The 18,013-nt window shown below is 48.4% G+C and overlaps 2 long non-coding RNA genes across 2 annotated transcripts in view; one reads left to right on the top strand and one right to left on the bottom strand.

Moving 5' to 3' along the window:
• Positions 1-525: 525 nt before the first annotated feature.
• Positions 526-18,013, top strand: part of LOC140622811 (uncharacterized) — a 35,010-nt gene continuing 17,522 nt past the window's right edge. Inside the window, exons 1-2 of the long non-coding RNA XR_012022475.1 lie at positions 526-776; positions 11,403-11,498. This is a non-coding gene — a long non-coding RNA (uncharacterized lncRNA). The remainder of the gene's footprint in view (positions 777-11,402; positions 11,499-18,013) is intronic.
• LOC140622810 (uncharacterized) lies at positions 16,104-16,950 on the bottom strand. The gene is made up of 2 exons (XR_012022474.1): positions 16,841-16,950; positions 16,104-16,415 (listed from the first exon to the last, which is right to left on the bottom strand). It is a non-coding gene; the product is annotated as an uncharacterized lncRNA (long non-coding RNA).

Here is an 18,013-nt window from a genome sequence, read left to right as displayed (position 1 = left end):
TGTATATAAATAATCACTGTCCCTATTTCACAAAGGCAGAAAGTGAGGCTTGAAGAGATTGAATTTTTAACCCAGAACAGAATAACTAACCCATGGTAGACCTGGAGTTTGAATTCAGGCCTGCGTAGCCCAAGCTCAGAACATAGCACAATGGAGACGTGAATTGTAGTAGGGAATAAATCCTTATACATTTTTGAAAGATTTTATTTATTTTGAGACAGAAAGCGCAAGCAGGGGTGGAGGGGCAGAGGGAGAGGGAGAAGGAGGCCCCCTCCCACTGAACAGGGAGCCCGATGTGGGGCTGGATCCCAGGGTCCTGGGATCAGACCTGAGCTGAAGGCAGATGCTTAACTGACTGAGCCACCCAGGCGCCCCTAAACCCTTACATTAATGATGAAACATTTACTCTGGGATTCCTGCCAGTAGGGAGCTAGGAAAATCAGGGTATCATTAACCAGAACCACATCACATGAGCCTGCCTAGTGAGACGAGATCTTCATGTGCTCTCCCATCAAAGGCCTTAAATAAAGGGAACCAGGCCACTGTGGGGCCATATATCTGCCTCTCCAGGGCCACATCTGCCTCTCTTGGGAGGCTCTCAACCGCATGTCTTTTGGCTCCTGGGCAGACCCTGGTAGTGTCTGGGCAAGAGGCAGATCTCCAGCCTCCTCATCAACTGTTGGCTCTCTTCTTAACTCCAGGGACCCAGCATTACAGGAAAGCTTGCCACTTCTGTATTTCTACCAGTCATGCCCCCAGAGGAAGCCCTTAGGCCTGTAAGTCCTGCTCCCGGGAAGAGGTTAGAATGAAGTAGGGGTGGGGGTGGGGGGTAAGGTTAGAATGAAGTAGGGGTGGGGGTGGGGGGTAAGGTTAGAATGAAGTAGGGGGAGGGTAAGCAAAGAGTCAGCCCGGCCCTGCATCTGGGAAGGATGGTGGTAGGAAGGTCCGCAAAGCAGAGGCAGCCAGAAGGGTGGAGTCTGAGGGTTGCTCCTTCTGGGTTCTGCTCTTCTCCTCTGTCTTGGCCTCCCATCCCCTTCCAGTATCTTCCTTTCCTGGTCCATGCCTGTGGGACTCACAGATCCTAAGCCCTCTTCCCTACCAGGGCACTCGACCCAGACTTCTCTATAGGTTCAGGGAGGGTTGGGGAGAGGATCTTAGCATCCATTACACACCCAAGTACTTTATATATCTTATTTCATCTTCGGCCCTTTGAATGGGTTGTGCAATCTGAATTTTACAGTGGTACAAGCAGAAGCTGAAGAGATCAAGTAATTTGTCCAGGGCTGAACTGCTGGGAGGCTGAGGAGGAGGAGTTTGTCCCAGGTTTGTCTGGCTGCGCTAGCCAGGCAACACCTCCCCTCTCTACTCTCTGTCCCTGTCCCTACCTCCTCCCAGCCTATCGAGCTGAACTACACATCAGAACTAGCACAGTGATGTGTTTTATCCTTCTGGGCAATACCCTCCCTTCCCTCCGTGGTTACCAGTGCATCAGAAGCACCAGCAGGGAGTGTTAAACCCAGATACTATTTCCCCCAGATCCTGATTCAGGAGGTCTGGGGAGGGCCTGAGCATTTCTGATGAGCTCCCAGGTGCTGCTGCTGCTGCAACTGCTGTGGGGGTGGGGGTGGGGGTGGGGGTGGGGGGCGCACACCACACTTTGAGAACCGCACCACTGCTCCAAATCATGAGCTTGAGTATCTAGTAGTGCAGCTTCAGCCTTATAGCAGGAAAAGATTCGAGGCTGGAGGGATTTTTCCAGCGACCCTGGAATCACACCAAGGAGGCAGCTGCCTCCTCATCCCCAGGCCGGCTGCTTTTGCTCAAGTCTTTGATGATGTTCAAGGTGGAGCCAGAGAATGTGCTCTGTAACTCGATCTTTGGGGAAGGAACCTCAGTGCCTGGTCTCTGCCCTGGCCCTGCCCAAGAACACTGGGCCAGGAACACAGAGGAAAAACCAGGACCGCAGCTGCGGAGCTGCTCCAGAGGCTACAGTGAACTTTTTTTTTAATTATTATTATCTTATTTGAACCTTACAAAACATCTGGGAATTAGTAAGAGAGGTTTCCTTCTGATTTTTTTTAAATAAATTAATTTTTTATTGGTGTTCAATTTACCAACATACAGAATAACACCCAGTGCAGGAGCCCTATTTGTCCTCTGGGTGAATCTGATGGGGGCGGGAGGGGGTTGTTGCTGACAGGCTACAGCAGGTGTGGCCCGGGCACAGCAGCTGGCCCCACCTGCCCAGCAATCAACACGAAGCAAGAGGGGGTTAAAAGAGCAACTGCTCACCTCCAGGGCACCCCACCGAGGGCTGGGGGAGCTGTCTCCCAGTCTGACACATAGAAGGCACAGGATGGAGGTCCTGCTCACCCAGCTGTCCCAGGAACGCTCTCCTTAAGAGGGCGGGAAACCCAGGTTCAAGAGGTAGTCAATGAGGACAGCATCGTAGGCCCATGAAGCCTCAAATACTGGCCCCGCCCCTTCTAATAAGAGCCTAACATTTATTGGGCATTTACTAGTTCCAGGCACTGGGCAAAGCACATTAAATGGCTTATATCATTTACTCCTTGCAATAACACCATCAGGACTTTACTATCCTCATTTCTCATGGAAGGAAAGTGGAGTTCAGGGAGCCTGAGTGACTTACCTAAAGCAGCACAGCTGCTAAGTAGCAGAGCTGGGATCTGAGTGGAAACCTTCCTGTCCAGACCCGTGCTCTCTGTTGGGCCACCTCTCTTCTGAGCTGGGATTCCCACTCACTCACTTGTGCATTCAGGTAAGCCCTCACTTCAACACTTCAGGCGTGGCGGGTAAGAAAGGGAGACCCAGGGGCACCTGGATGGCTCTGGAGGTTGAACATCTGCCTTTGGCTCAGGTCATGATCCCAGGGTCCTGGGATGGAGCCCCAGGTCCGGCTCCCCACTCAGTGGGGAACCTGCATCTCCCTTTCTCTCTGCTCCTCCCCCCTGCTCGTGTTTCTCTCAAATAACTAACTAACTAACTAACTAACTAACTAACTAAATAAATAAATAAATAAATAAAATCTTTAAAAAAGAGAGAGAGAAAGAAAAGGAGACCCAGCCTTTACCCTCAAGGAGTTCACAGGAGTGGAGAAGAGAAACAAGCAATTCACAGAGTGAAAAATACCCCCAACGGGTTAAGTACGGGGCCTGGGGTTGTTAGATGAGGAAGCCTCCCCCAGAAGGGCAGGGAAAGGGCTTGAAGGGAAAGAAGCTTGAATAAGTGAATGGATGAGCCTTGAGGGCTGACTTAGTCTGATGTGACACAGGGTAGGGCTGATAGTCCCAGTTAGGAGGCTTGGGAGCCTCTTGTTCTGGGTGGTTTTGCCTTTGTGGCACTTTGGAATTGCCTGGAGACCGTCCAAAAATCCTTGTGCCCTGGTCCCTGCCAGTCAATGGGGGGGGGTGGGGGCACCTGGGTGGCTCCATGGTTGAGCATCTGCCTTCCTGGGCCCTGGGATCCACATCAGGGATCTGCCTGCTTCTCCTTCTGCCTGTGTTTCTGCCTCTCTCTCTCTCTCTCTCTCTGTGTCTCTCATGAATAAATAAATAAAATCTAAAAAAAAAAAAAAATTCTGGGCTGGGGACTTCCCAGCTGATACTATCAGGTAGCAGAGCTTGGCGGCACCGTTCTAGCCAGTCCACAGGCACTCCCGTAGAGAGCTTAGCAAGCCCTTACACACTCCATGCTCCTGCTTCCCAGTGAATGAGCTGGGGTTCAAGGAAAACTAGAATGGGCCCCTGGTGATCATGGAGTCTCAAGCAGCGGCATTGCAAAGAAAGGCCTGGGAGCACCAGTTATGCTTTCCTGACCGTTTCCAGCTGAAGTCTCAAACTTCAGAAGAGAGCAGTGTTTGTGAGGAGGAAACAGCTGGATCGAGGTTTAAAGGGAGATTGCAACTCCGGATCTGTGCTTGTCTCTAGCTCTCTCTCCCTGCACGCACAATCACGGCATTAGGTCTCTGGATCTGGTCATCTGGACCGTGGCCGATGCAGAAGAAATAGTGGCCTCCTTGCAAGGGACTCAGTGCCTCTCGGGAAGACTTAGGAGAAACTTTTTGGTAAGAGAATGTTAACAACAGCAATGGCCATGTCTGAGCTCTTACTAAGTGCTGGTCCAGACCAAACACTGTTTCTTTAGCCTTCACATCAAATTCAAGAGGGAAGTATTAGGATTATTCCCTTTCTAGAAATGAGGAAATGGACTCCTAGCAAGGCCACCCAGCCAATAAAGGGAAGAAGCAGGATTTGAATCCAAATTCCAAAGCTCTTTCCACTGGACCATGCAGTCTGTCCGCTGAGTATAAAGGAGTCACTGACATGAGAAAGGGGACTTTGACCTAAAATTTAAGGGGGAATGAAGGAGGTCAGATAAAACTGCAAAACCAGACTCAGTGCAAGGCTCCTTCTTCCATCAATTGTTCTATTTGATCACTTCCATCAGTAAATGTGTAAAATCGTACCTCCATATTTAAAAAAAAAAAAGAGAGATTTTATTTCTTTATTATAGAGAGAGCACAAGCAGGGGAGTGGCAGAGGCAGAGGGAGAAGCAGGCTCCCCAGTGAGTCCCGATGCAGGACTTCATCCCAGGACCACTTAACAGACTGAGCCACCCAGGCGCCTCCCTGCAGCCCTTTGTGAAGCAAGGACGAGAGGCTTAGAAGCAGCTTCACCCATTAAGCAAGATGATCCACAAAAAAGTGGGGACCATAGGCATATCACTGCTTTCAAAGAATGTACTATTCAGCTGACAGCATGAAGGAAAAATCACAAAGCATGTTATTAAGGATCAGAAGGAATGTTCCAGACAATAGGCATGTGAGCTTTTTGATGGAGACAGCTCTCCAGAGTCTGGGATGCAGCAAGGAAGGCTGAATGGCAAATGTGGGGTTTGGGCTGGACTTGGTGAGAAGGATTTTACTAGGAGACAACTGGAAAGGGTTTTTAGTTGTTGTTTTGTTTCATTTTTCCAGATGGAGCGGCTGGCATGAACAAAGATGAGAGGGCAGGAACCTGTAGGGCATGTTTGGAGGCAAGCAGGAGGCCAGTTTTGTTGTTTGGTGGGTTGGCTGGTTGGTTGGTTTTTTTTGTGGAGCTTGAACTCACAACCCTGAGATCAAGACCTGAGGTGAGATCAAGAGTCCTGCCACTTAACCTACTGAGCCACCCAGATGCCCCCAGGAGGCCAATTTTTAAAGGGCAGCCTGGATGCAGGCAGGGAGCCCAGGTAGGGGAAGTGGTAAAAGGTCGTTAGAACCAGTGGCCGGAAGGCTTGGGTTTGACTGTGTGGCCACAGGGGAGCCACGACAGGGTCTTGAGTCAGGGGGTGGTCTGTTAAAGGGTGGCAAAAGTCTACCAGGTGGATGGCGGGCCAGATGCAAGGATGTAGCAATGCAGTGGTGCAAGAAGTGAGCGGAGATGAGGACCCTGATGGCTTGTCACAGCCGCAGGCATAGACAGCGAGACAGAGTGACAGGTACCACTGGAAAAAGACTGAATGGTGTGAGGTGACTCACTGCCCATGGGAGCCGAGGGGAGGCAGGGGTCCGAGAGCATTCCAGCTCTCCAGGTGGACCAACTGGACGAAAGGTGTTGCAGAACCTTGGAAGGAAACAAGGCCTGGGGGAAGGTGCTGAGTTTTCAGGGGATCCTGGCAGGAAATCAGAAGAAAACCAGGAAACCAGTTCCAAACTGCGTGTGGAACAGGGAATGAGGAACCTGGAGTGTGAGACGGGTCCTGAGAAGGTTTCTCTGAGAATCCAGAGACAATGACAACAGTATCAGATGCTCCAGGGCTTCCCCCAGATGCACTCCCACTCCCACCTGCTGGACCCCTCCACCCACCGTGCCTCCAGAAAGGGCATCCTGCCCTGATGCCCTCATCCCAAGTCATCACTTAATTATCTCACTCCCAGATAACAGGAGCCACGTAGTAACGATGCTGTGGCCACCCAACAGCAATGGAACAGTAGAGAGGTTAATTACATTTATTTATTTTTTTTTTCAAAAATCTGTTCAAAAGGAAGATGTTCAAACAGTTGGGCAGACTAATTGAAAGCTAATGTTGTCACTAAATTGAATTTCAAATGAATTTTATATCCATAGCTCATTTTGTTAATTCCATTCTCTGTATCCTGTAATTTGTTGACAGTGATTGATTATTTAAGTGAATAATGTCCGTGTGCCAGGATCATTTCATGAATATTGTTTACTTAAATTTTTACCACCTCCTTAGTTTGTGAAAGGTACTGCGTTAACAGAACTAGCCCCAAGATTGAGGGCATCAGAAATTAGAGTGACCATGGGGGCCCATGGGCATTGGGGTGACCTTCACTGCCAGGACTGGAGGGATCCCGACACCTGTTAAGACACCAGGGCACAGCTTGATTTATTCATGGGTCATCTGTCAGTATTTTTTTTTTTTTTCCAGCAAAAAGAAATGAGAAACAGACACAGATTTCTGGGTTTGCAAACTAGGAATTTCTTTTGAGAGGATCACTGGCTATGCTGGTGAGGAGAAAAACAGGGTTGGGGAGGGGGGGCGTGAGGAGGAAAGGTGAAGAAAGGTTCATGATAGAGCCAGAGTAGTGCTATCTGGATAGAGCCACACGCAGTCTCCACTCCTGGGGAAATGTGGGAAGGGACCTTGGAATCTGCACACGGATAATAAGTACCCAGAGTGAGGCTAATGTGGGTGGTCCTGGAGGACCCTTGGAGAACCACTGTTCATCCCTAAACATCACTGTGACCTGGATCGAACTCTTTTCCCAACTGTTTCTGATCCACTCTAGTTGTTGTCTCTTTTTTTTTTCTCCCCAGGTTTTACTTATTTATTTGAAAGAGAGAGAGAGCATGCATGCATGGGGAGGGGCAGAGGGAGAGAGAGAAGTAGGCTCCCCACTGAGCAGGGAACCTGGCATGGGACTCTGTCCCAAGACCCCGGGATCAGGGCCTGAGCAGATGGCAGGTGCTAAACCGACTGAGCCACCCAGGCGCCCCTTTGCTTCCTCTTTTATAATAAAGTCCTTTATAGAAATGGTTTGTTTTTTTTTTTTAGAGAGAATCACACACACACACACACACACACACACACACATACTCACACCCCCCCAATGTATGCTTTTTTTCCTTTTCTGCCCAGTTTTCCTGTCACTGGCTGTAGATGGTTTATTTTGCGTTCACTCAGACAGTGTTGCAAATCTGTCTCATCTAGTGAACTGAAAATTATTATTATTATTTTTTAAAGATTTTATTTATTTATTCATTAGAGACAGAGAAAGAGAGAGAGGCAGAGACACAGGCAAAGGGAGAAGCAGGCTCCATGCAGGGAGCCCGACGTGGGACTCGATCCCGGGTCTCCAGGATCACGCCCTGGGCCGAGGGCAGGTGCCAAACCGCTGAGCCACCCAGGGATCCCTGAACTGAAAATTATTGCTTAAAAAAAAAAAAGCCACCTGCCAAATGCCCTCTCCTACCCCCAAAACAACTGCACAGAGTAACGGCCACTGTGGTTTCTGTGTTATAATTGGGGAAAGAGAGGCCCAGGGAGCCTAAGTGTGTAGTGGTTACAAGTCTAAGTTGCTCTTGGTTCTCACTAACTGTGTAGCCCTGGGGGAGTGAAGGACTCAGCCATCCTGAGCCTCAGTGTTTTCAACTGTAAATAGGGACTCTAATCGCTCCCTGACCGAGCATTGAGTGGGATTTGGTAAAGTCCTTTGCGTGATGCCAAATGCCCAGAAATCCTCCAGTGACCTCTTAGCTGGCTCTGAACTCCATCCCCCCAGCCCCCCAAGAATGAGAGCATGAGAAACCGAGGGCTGAGGGGAGGCTGGGGCAGGGGGGGCGCATAGCAGGCCTGGTTACAAGCATATGATGAGGCTCAGTGTTCAGGTGTTAAAAATTTAAATGTTAAAGTTCGATTATTTCAAAAATGTACTGTTCTACAGTGACGTAGTCCCAAGTGTGGAAATAGTCCGTGTACAGTGTCCCGGCATTGTCTGGAATATCAAGAAATTGCAAATAGACTAAGTGCCTATTCGTTGAGCGCTCATTAAATCGTTTTAAGGTTTCTACATACCATGAGATGCCATCCCACTGCGACAGGAGTAGGCCCTCACGTACTGCGGTGGAATACCTTTAAGTTTCAGCGTCAATTCAAAGTCAACGAGAGGGACACCTGGGTGGCCCAGTGGTTGAGAGCCTGCCTTCTGCTCAGGGCATGATCCCAGGGTCCTGGGATCGAGTCCCCCATCGGGCTCCCCGCATGGAGCCTGGTTCTCCCTCTGCCTGTGTCTCTGCCTCCCTCTCTGTGTCTCTCGTGAACAAATAAATAAAATCTTTAAAAATAAAAATAAAATAAAAGTCAATGAGAGGTGAGAGGTAGGTAGAGAGAGAGAGACCGAGAGGTATGAAGTCTAGAAGCATAGACAAGAAACATCGCCAGTCGTGCTGTAAGGAAGGGAGGCAGAGCTGCATGCACATGGGTTGGAGGGAGACTTTTGCTGTAAATCTTCTTGTGCTTTTTGAACTTTGAAAGATGTAAATGTATGGCATATTCAGAAAACAAACGATAATTAGAAACGGAAAAAGTGCACCACCGGCTCTTTATTGATTCCTTCACAAAACACTCTAGTGCAACCCCAGCTACGTGCCAAGGTGGTCAGGTCTCCACGATGAACAAAACAAGCAGGAATCCCTGCCCTTTGGGCTTCTATTCCTGCGGGAGACAAGCCCTAAATGCCATAAATAAATGAAGAATCTAGCACGCTAGTGATGATGGAGGCTGGGCAAGCAGAGTGAGGAATGCTGGAGGTCCACACTTCACAGGGTGGGCAGGGCGGGCATCTCTGAGATGGTGGAGTTGGATCAGACTGGAGGGAAGCTCGGGGGTTGGGGGAGCAACAGATCCCGGGAAGGGCCCTCCAGCAGGAGGAGCGGGCCAGGTGGGGCTCTAACGGGGACAGGTGCTCTGCTTGGGATAGAAAGGAGGTGGTGGCAGGACTGGGGTGAGCAAGATGGAAGGGGGAAGGCCTGGGGTCTGGAGGGAGAAGCTGGGGAGGGGCCAGAGGAGACAGGGCCTTTTGGGCTACCATAAAGAATTCAGCTTCTATTTTGGGTTAAATTGAGCCACTGGGAAGTTTTGAGTAGAGTGGGGAGATCTGGCTTAGGATTTAAAAGGATTGCTCAGGGGGCACCTGGGAGGTTCAGTGGTTGAGCATCTGCTTTCAGCTCAGGTCTTGATCCTGGGGTCCTTGGGTCTAGCCCCACATGGGGCTCCCTGCTGGCGGGGAGCCTGCTTCTCTCTCTCCTCCCCACTTGTGCTCTCTCTCCCTATCTTTCTTTCTCCAATAAATAAAATAAAATAAAATAAAAAATTTTTAAAGGAAAGGATTGCTCTGGTTTGTGTGTTGAGGAGGGACTATAGGGCAGAAGGATGGAAACAGGATTAGAGCCTCTTATAACAATCCAGGTGCAAGATGATGGTGACTATACTCACTTCCTAGACCTGCCTTAACAAATTAACACGGAGTAGGTGGGCTGCAACAGACACAGGTCTATTCTCTAACACTCCTGGAGTCTCAAAGTCCCGAATCTAGGTGTCAGCAGGGCAATGTTCCCTCCGAGGACTCCCGAGGAGAATACTTCCTTGCTTCTTCCAGCTTCTGGTGGCTCCAGACATTTCCTGGCTTGGGACTGCAAAACTCCCACCTCCACTTCCACCTTCTCATGGCCTTCTCCTGGGGTCCCTGTGTCTCTGATCTCTCTCTGCCTCTCTCTCTTAGTGGATCCAGGGCCCACCCTGAGTGTAGGATGATCCCACCTCAAGATACTAAATTATGACTACAAAGACCTTTTTTCCAAATGAGGCCACATTCACAGAGGAGCATAATTCAACCCACTGCAGTGACTTAGGGCCACGCTGATGACAGTGAACGTATTAAAAAGATTTTGGATATGTTTGGGAGACAGCCCACATAGGACTTGAAGAATAAGAAGATGAAGAGTCAAAGTGACTGCATGGGTTATGGCTGAGTGACTAGAAGGATGGAGTTGCCACCGATGAGCTTAGAAAGGCTGCAGGTGGATCAACTTGAACGCTGAAAGCTGGAGATAAGTATCTGGTGCCCAACTGGAGATGTCAGGTAGGCAGGTGCATATAAATGCCAGGGTGAAGGAGAGAGTTCTAGGCTCAGGCCATAAATCTGTGACTCATCAGCATGCAGGTGGTATTTAAAATCATAAAGCTGGGGACACCTGGGTGGCTTAGCAGTTGAGCATCTGCCTTCGGCTCAGGTCATGATCCTGGGGTCCTGGGATCGAGTCCTACATCGGGCTCCCTGCATGGAGCCTGCTTCTCTCTCTGCCTGTGTCTCTGCCTCTCTCTCTGTCTCTATGAATAAATAAATAAAATCTTTAAAATGATAATAATTAAATTAAATTAAATTAAATTAAATTAAATTTAAAAATCCTAGAACTGGATGCAATTGTCTCAGCTGTAAGACAGTAAGAAGAGGGAAGATAACCTGTGCCCAGGACCAGTGCTTGGCTGCGGCCAAAGATTTGACGTTCCTGCTCCCAACTAGCCCATGGGTGCGGGCGGGAGGCAGACCGATATGCATAGATCACTGTGGCTTACAACTGCCAGCCACCCTTCCTCCCCAGCCAGCACCCAGGCCACCACGGGGCATGACCACTCTTCCTGCACACATCCTCCAAGTGGCCGATAGGTCATGGCTTCTTTTTTTCATAGACTTCCTTTAATGATCCATTCCTCTGGACATCCATACATATTGAAGAGTAAGAGCAAGAAGAGGGAAAGACGAGCCCCTTGTGGTTTGGGGTAAGCCCCTCGCAGTCACCACGAAGACCGTGGACCACGGCACCCCGGGGTTCATCTCCACCACAGAAGACAATTCCCGTTTCCCACTTTTCTTTCCAAGCCAAAGGCCTGTCAGACACGTCAGCTCAGATCAAAATAGCGCTGCCCATGAGAGTGGCATTGCCAACCTCTGTTCATTTCTGCAGCTTTTAGCTGCCAGTCCCATTTGTTGAAAGAAGAGAAAACAAATATATTGGCAAGTTGTCAGGAAATATTTTCTCCCAAAATCCAATATACTGGGGATCCCTGGGTGGCTCAGCAGTTTAGCGCCTGCCTTCGGCCCAGGGCGCGATCCTGGAGTCCCGGGATCGAGTCCCACGTCAGGCTCCCGGTGCATGGAGCCTGCTTCTCCCTCTGCCTGTGTCTCTGCCTCTCTCTCTCTCTCTGTGTCTATCATAAATAAGTAAATAAATCTAAAAAAAAAAAAACCAATATACTGTGTGTGCCTCAAATCTATTTATATTTAAAAAAAAAATAAAATCAATGCTTCTGTTTGTAGCACAGCCGCGTCTTCTAATCGAGTTTACCTTCACTGTGAAGAGACTCTACAGTCTGCTGAGAGCTTTCTCCACCCAGGAAAGGTGTGTTTCTGCAGGTGGGTGATGGCACCGAAGTTTTGGACTAGACAAGAGCGGTCGGGGTGGAGCAAAGCCAAGGCCAAGAGTGTCGTCTTTTTGCTGACCATCAGTGTAGTTCCATCTTATGGCCCCAAAATATAAGTACTTGCAATTATGCTCTTGAGGTAAAGAGAGGCAGGATTTTGCCAACACTGTTGGAGTTTCAACTGGTACAACTAATTCATATATTGTCTAAGATGTGCATATCCTCAACCCACTCGATCCTCATATGGCAACAGAGCCTACAAATATAACCGCATATATACACAAAGCATATTGCAAAGACATTGCCTGCAGCCTTCTAAGTAATAGCAGAAACCTGTGAACAACCGAAAAGTCCATCAGCAAACACATTTTTTGTAGTGTCTATGAAATGGAACACTGTGTCTCTATGAAAGCCTGGGTGTGTTAGTTTGCTCGGGCTGCCGTTAACAAAAACCAGAGACTGGGGGCCTGAAACAACAGAAAGGGGTTTTCTCCAAGTTCTGGAGACTAAAAGTCCAAGATCAAGGTGTCAAGGCCGAGATTTCTTCTGAAGCTTCTCTCCTCGGCTTGCAGACCACTCACCCCCTGCTCGCTGTGCGCTCACCTGCTCATCTCTCTGGGCATACACTTGTCTGATGTTTCTGTATCCTAACCTCTGCTTAAAAGGACACCAGTCAAAAAATAATAATAATAAAATAAAAAAAAAAGTACACCAGTCATATTGGATTAGGGCACATCCTAATGACCCATTTTAACTTCATTACCTTTTTTAAAGGCCTTATCTCTCAGTACAGTCACATTCTGAGGTACCCGGGGTTAGGGCTTCAACATATGCATTTTGGGGAGGACACAATTCAGCTTTTAACACTGGACTAGCTCCATATACTCTAACTTGGAAGAGTGGCCATGAAATTCTGCTTAGAGAAAGAAACGAGCTGTAGAAGAGTCTATGGCATGATCCTGATGTGGCTTTAAAATAATGTGTGCGGGCATCCCTGGGTGGCTCAGTGGTTTGGCGCCTGCCTTCGGCCCAGGGCGAGATCCTGGAGTCCCGGGATCGAGTCCCACATCAGGCTCCCCGCGTGGAGCCTGCTTCTCCCTCTGCCTGTGTCTCTGCCTCTCTCTGTCTCTGTATCTCTCATGAATAAATAAATGAAATCTTAAAAAAATAAAATAAAATAATGTGTGCATGTGTGGGTGTGTGATGTAGAAAAACATCAGCAAGGGCACATACCAAACAGTTAGTGGTGGCTCTTTCTAGAGAGTAGGATGGGAATTAAGAGAGGTCCATCCAACTTTCTATTTTATAAATGCTCACATTGTTTGAATTTTTTTAAACAAAAAGCAAGAAATATGGTTGTAATTTAATTTTTGCAAATCTGGCAAGAGAAAAGGAAGGCTGCTCTTGTTCCCCTGGAGGGTCCAATGATGGTACATGGCTCAGTATCTTCATCATTGTCACTGGATCGGGGGTCTACCATGTGCCAGGTGTCTTATTATAAGTCTTATTTGGGGTGTCTGGGTGGCTCAGTCAGTTAAGTGTCTGACTTCTGCTCAGGTCATGATCTCAGGGTCCAGCGGGGAGTCTGCTTTGCCCTCTTCCTCTGCCTCCTCCCACACTTCTGCGCTCTCTCCCTCTCAAATAAGTAAAATCTTTAAAAAAGTCTCATTTGACTCCCCACCATAGTGCTATAGGCTACCCATTAGTACCCCCATCTTACAAATAGGGAACTTGAGCTCAGAGAGGGCAGAGGATTGACCCAAAGTTACACAACAAGTAATGGGCAGAGAGGTGGGAGTCAGGCCTGTCATCCAGAGACCATGTGGATGGCTTGAATCAAATCTTCCCTTTTGCTAGAAAAATGACTTGGAGCACCCGCTGCTGAGCTTGTTGCTGGTAGGGGATTAGTGACATTTCCTTAGAGAAGGGGTGTCCCCTCTTTGGCTACTGGGAACTCACCCAGGAGATGCCCACAATGAGTTCTCCAACTGCTCTTCCTTTGAGCTAATATTCGTGAGTGCCCACTGCATGCCCAGCTTTGCTTATAAACGCTTAGCTTTTGTCAACAGATCCCTTGCAACAACTCCATTTTGTAGATGAGAAGAGTGAGGCATGAAGAGCTCCCCAAAAGAGAGAGAATCTGATGAGCCATGCTGGCTTTGTGCAAGCTGCTGAACAGCTAGGTACCCTGCTCTCAATTACTCACCACATGGCAGGAATAGCACGAGTAATACAAATCTCTTGGTAATCAAATAGGATCAACTGGAAAATGTGGGCCAGAAGACAGCGGAAGTTAAGCAGATTCACCACTGAGATAATGGGTGCTGCAGCGCCAAGAACAGTGCCTGGCACAGTGTGTGGCCTCCTGGACAAGCAGTTGTTCAGCCTCACTAAGCTGGGGCCACACTGATCCTTGAGTCCCTGGGTGTGAGCGTACATCCAGAGGTGAGACTGAGATCCAGAGCTGGAAATTCTGTTCAATCCAGAATCAATCTCAGAATTCCAATGCAGAGCTGAGAATTCAGGTTTAGTGCTGAGGAGTGAAGCCTTGGTCACTGGGCAGAGCTGCAGGAGGGGTCTCTGCGGCAGGCGGGGCATCGGTATGAACGAGCTGGCAGGCTTGAGCTCGTAAAACATGCTGACCATAGACGTGTATCCTTGCAGCCTAAAGCCAGGAAGTATTACTAGTGCATTGGTGATATTTGGGGGTGCCTTGCAGCTCCATATTTTTAGCCAACATTAATGCCCTCAGGACTGGTCAGAGTCCATCAGGGTACTGGGCCCAGCGGGTGATTTCATGGATGCTGCATTGTTCAAAGCTATGCACAAAAGTGGGTTAGAAAGAAATAGACAGGGATGTCTGGATGGCTCAGGGGTTGAACATCTGCCTTCGGCTCAGGGTGGCATCTTGGAGTCCCTGGATTGAGTCCCATGTCGGGCTCCCTGCATGGAGCCTGCTTCTCCCTCTGCCTATGTCTCTGCCTCTTTCTCTCTCTGTCACAAATAATAAAATCTTTAAAAAAGAAAAAGAAAGAAAGAAAGAAAGAAAGAAAGAAAGAAAGAAAGAAAGAAAGATAGATAGATAGAAAGATAGAAATAGACAAAACTCTCCAACACAGAATGAGGGCCGACAAGGGTGAATGCAAAGTCCTGCAGTGAGGTTCACAATATCATGGCACAAGATGGTTAGAGAGCTCAGGCCGGACGAGACTTGAGGTGAAGGCTTTAAATTACTCCCTTGGCCATAAATTCCATATGAACTTAAAATATGACACAGCTGCCAGGAAAGCTGGTGCAAATTCAGTCTCCACTCCTAGAAGCATGATGTTTAGGTCAAGAGAGGTGAGGGTCCCACGTCCCGGGACTGGCCAGACATCCCCAGGCTTTGGATCTAGCCTGTGAACAGTAGTAGCAGTTGTAAACCAGCAGCCCAGGGGCTGGATCCAGCCCGTGGGCACATTCTATTTGGCTTACACAATGCTGTCAAAAAAAAAAAAAAAAAAAAAAAAACCAACAAAAACAGAATCAAGAACGCACAAAAACTGATCTGATAAAAATAAAAAATTTCCAAACAGAAACCCAGATCTCCAGCAGCTTCCGAAAGCTTCCAAGATCTGGCACTGGCATCATCGCTTCATGACAACACCTGGCTGGATCCGAGCAGCATCTGCTTCCTTCAGACCAAGCATTTGCTTGCCAGTTTGCCCACCACTCCCTGCCATCGCCAACCGTGCGGCTGAGGGTTGGTTGCCTTCTATTACTGAATTTGCAGAGGAAAACTTCGTATCCAGCTCTCTGTGCAGAGTGGGGAAACGGGAGAGTGAGAAGACCGTGCAATTTTACTGTCGACGGCCTGCTCCCTTTGTTTTCCTGACTAGCCCGGTGTCTGTGGAAGCTCGAATTCACAGAGAACAGGACACCCAGAGGAAGAAGCACAACACCTCGGAAGGTCTGATGGGGAAGGGCGACGTTGGCTGTGGGTATTCAGCCTGGAGAAGATTAGGCTCCGAGGATGTAGGACTGTGGAGTGCAGATATTGGAAGGACTGTCGCAGGGCAGGGGACTGGCCTGTGTGGTACTTTGGTGGGAGGACCAGATGACACGAGTTCTAGAAAAGCAGACTTCACCTTCCTAGACGGATGACTTTTGGAGCAACCAAGCCTTCCAAATCGGGATGGGCTGTCTCGGGGAATGCAGAAGTAGAAGGGGTGGAAGTTGCCAGGGGATGGGATAGAAGGAGCACAGGAGGAGGCAGTGCCGAGCCAGGCATTCCCTCCCACCATGGCCTTCGACGAGTTAGTTAACTTGATGCCTATAAAACAGGCATTAAAATCATGCTGCCTTAAAAAAAAAAAAATCATGCTGCCTTTTAGAGATACAGTGAGGCTAAAACTAAAGAGTGCAAGTAAATTATTTTGTATAACGTTTGGCATGCAGTAAACACCCAGTAAATGTTAGCTGTTATTATTTGCAATGGGGTGAAAGGTTGGATAAATTCATTTCTAAGCACACTGCCAAGTCCTGGTTCCGTGATGCTACGTCCCATCCATCTCCGTTCCCTCCCTCCAAGAAGTTGCTAAACAACAAAGAAAGTGAGTGAATTTTCAATCTCATCTTCTTTTATTGCTTCGCTCCCACTCCCACCAAAGCACTTCTAACTCATGAAACGGCCACAGGCTAACTCTGTGAACTGCAGGCTTTATTTTTAGCTCCTTCTGTGGCCTCTTCCTTCGTGCCAAATACCCTGGAAGTCCGAGCAGCCTCTGCAGAAGGTATGCTTCTTTGAAAATGTTTGCTCATCTCGGTTGCTTCAGATTTCACATCGATTGTCTTGAGGCCTTTTATCAGTAGTGACGATATCAATGGGCTGAATCAAGTTCAAGATCAATCAGCTTCTTATGACAGGAGCCTGGAAGAAGCAAAGACAAAATGCTGAGCCGTTACGGGGAGACAGAGACTTCTTCCTCTGAGCATGGGGTAAACATGGGCTGTATGGGCTGCTGGGCCTGCGGTGTTACAGCTAAATTTGGTAGAGAAGGAAAAAATTGTGAGAAGAACACAAGTTTCTTTTTCTAGCAGAAGCTGGCTGTGGCAGACACTGCAAAATATATGCCCATTCCTCCTTCCTCCTTCTTTGTTAAAACCCCAGTTTTGTGAATGTGCCCGGTTAGTTAGGCTTTCCTAGTTCCCACCCCCCCACCCCGACTGGGGTGGCTTGTCCTTATGGTTGAAACACAGGTTGACTTCTTGTTACAAGAGAATGATAAATTAAAATTTAAAAAAAAAATGGGGGTGGGGGGGGCAGCCCGGGTGGCTCAGAGGTTTAGCACCTGCCTTCAGTCCAGGGTGTGATCCTGGAGACCTGGGATCAAGTCCCACGTCCCATGCTGGGCTCCCTGCATGGAGCCTGCTTCTCCCTCTGCCTGTGTCTCTGCCTCTCTCTGTGTCTCATGAATAAATAAATAAAAATCTTAAAAAAAAAAAAAAAAAAAAAACCAAGAGAATGATAAACATCTTACTTAAGTCACTGTTTATCATGTGTTCCGGTGCTTCCAGCCAACCAGAGTCTCTACAGTTCTCAAATCCTCAACTGGGTGTCCGACAGTTCAATCCAATTCTGACACTATTTAGCCAGAATTAGAGTCAGACCCCACAGGCTAGAGGCTCCATCGCACAAGATGACCCCCACTTCAGATGCTGGTCATGAGTCCTGGGCCATCCTTACTGCTCATCAACCAGCTATAAATCCAGGGTTCCACTACCCTCTCCTCAGGTTTAATAATTTGCTAGAACTGCTCACAGAACTCAGCACTTTACTTGTGTTTACTGGCTTATTAAAAAAGATTTAACTTGGGAACAGCCAAATGGAAGAGAAGCATAGGGCAAGGTCTGGGGGTGCACATGGAGCTTCCAGGCCCTCTCCAGGCACTACCCGGTCAGCACTTCCAGGAGTTCACCAACCCAGAAGCACCTGAACCTGTTGTCTAGAGGTTATTTGTTTTTTAAAAAAGATTTTATTTATTTATTCATGAGAGACACAGAGACAGAAGCAGAGACACAGGCAGACGGAGAAGCAGGCTCCACGCAGGGAGCTCAACGTGGGATCCCAGGTCTCCAGGATCACACCCTGGGCTGAAGGCGGCACTAAACTGCTGGGCCACGGGGGCATCCCTGTTTCGAGGTTTTTTTATTTTTTATTTTTATTTATTTCTAAAAGATTTTATTTATTCATTCATGAGAGACACACAGAGAGAGGCAGAGGCACAGGCAGAGGGAGGAGAAGCAGGCTCCATGCAGGGAGCCTGATGCGGGAATCAACCCCGGGGACTCCAGGATCACGCCCTGGGCCAAAGGCAGGCGCTAAACGGCTGAGCCACCCAGGGATCGAGGTTTTTAATGAAGATTTCAATACTAGGCATGATTGAAATCACTGGCCATTCATGATTGAACTCAATCTCCAGCCCCTCTCCCCTACCCTGCCTCTTTTCCTTTTCTTCTCCTTACAAC

This window comes from Canis lupus, chromosome 32 (genome assembly GCF_048164855.1).
Source record: "Canis lupus baileyi chromosome 32, mCanLup2.hap1, whole genome shotgun sequence".
NCBI classification, from domain to species: domain Eukaryota; kingdom Metazoa; phylum Chordata; class Mammalia; order Carnivora; family Canidae; genus Canis; species Canis lupus.
Note: the sequence above shows the minus strand (reverse complement) of the source record. Positions and strands in the feature narration are given on the sequence as shown.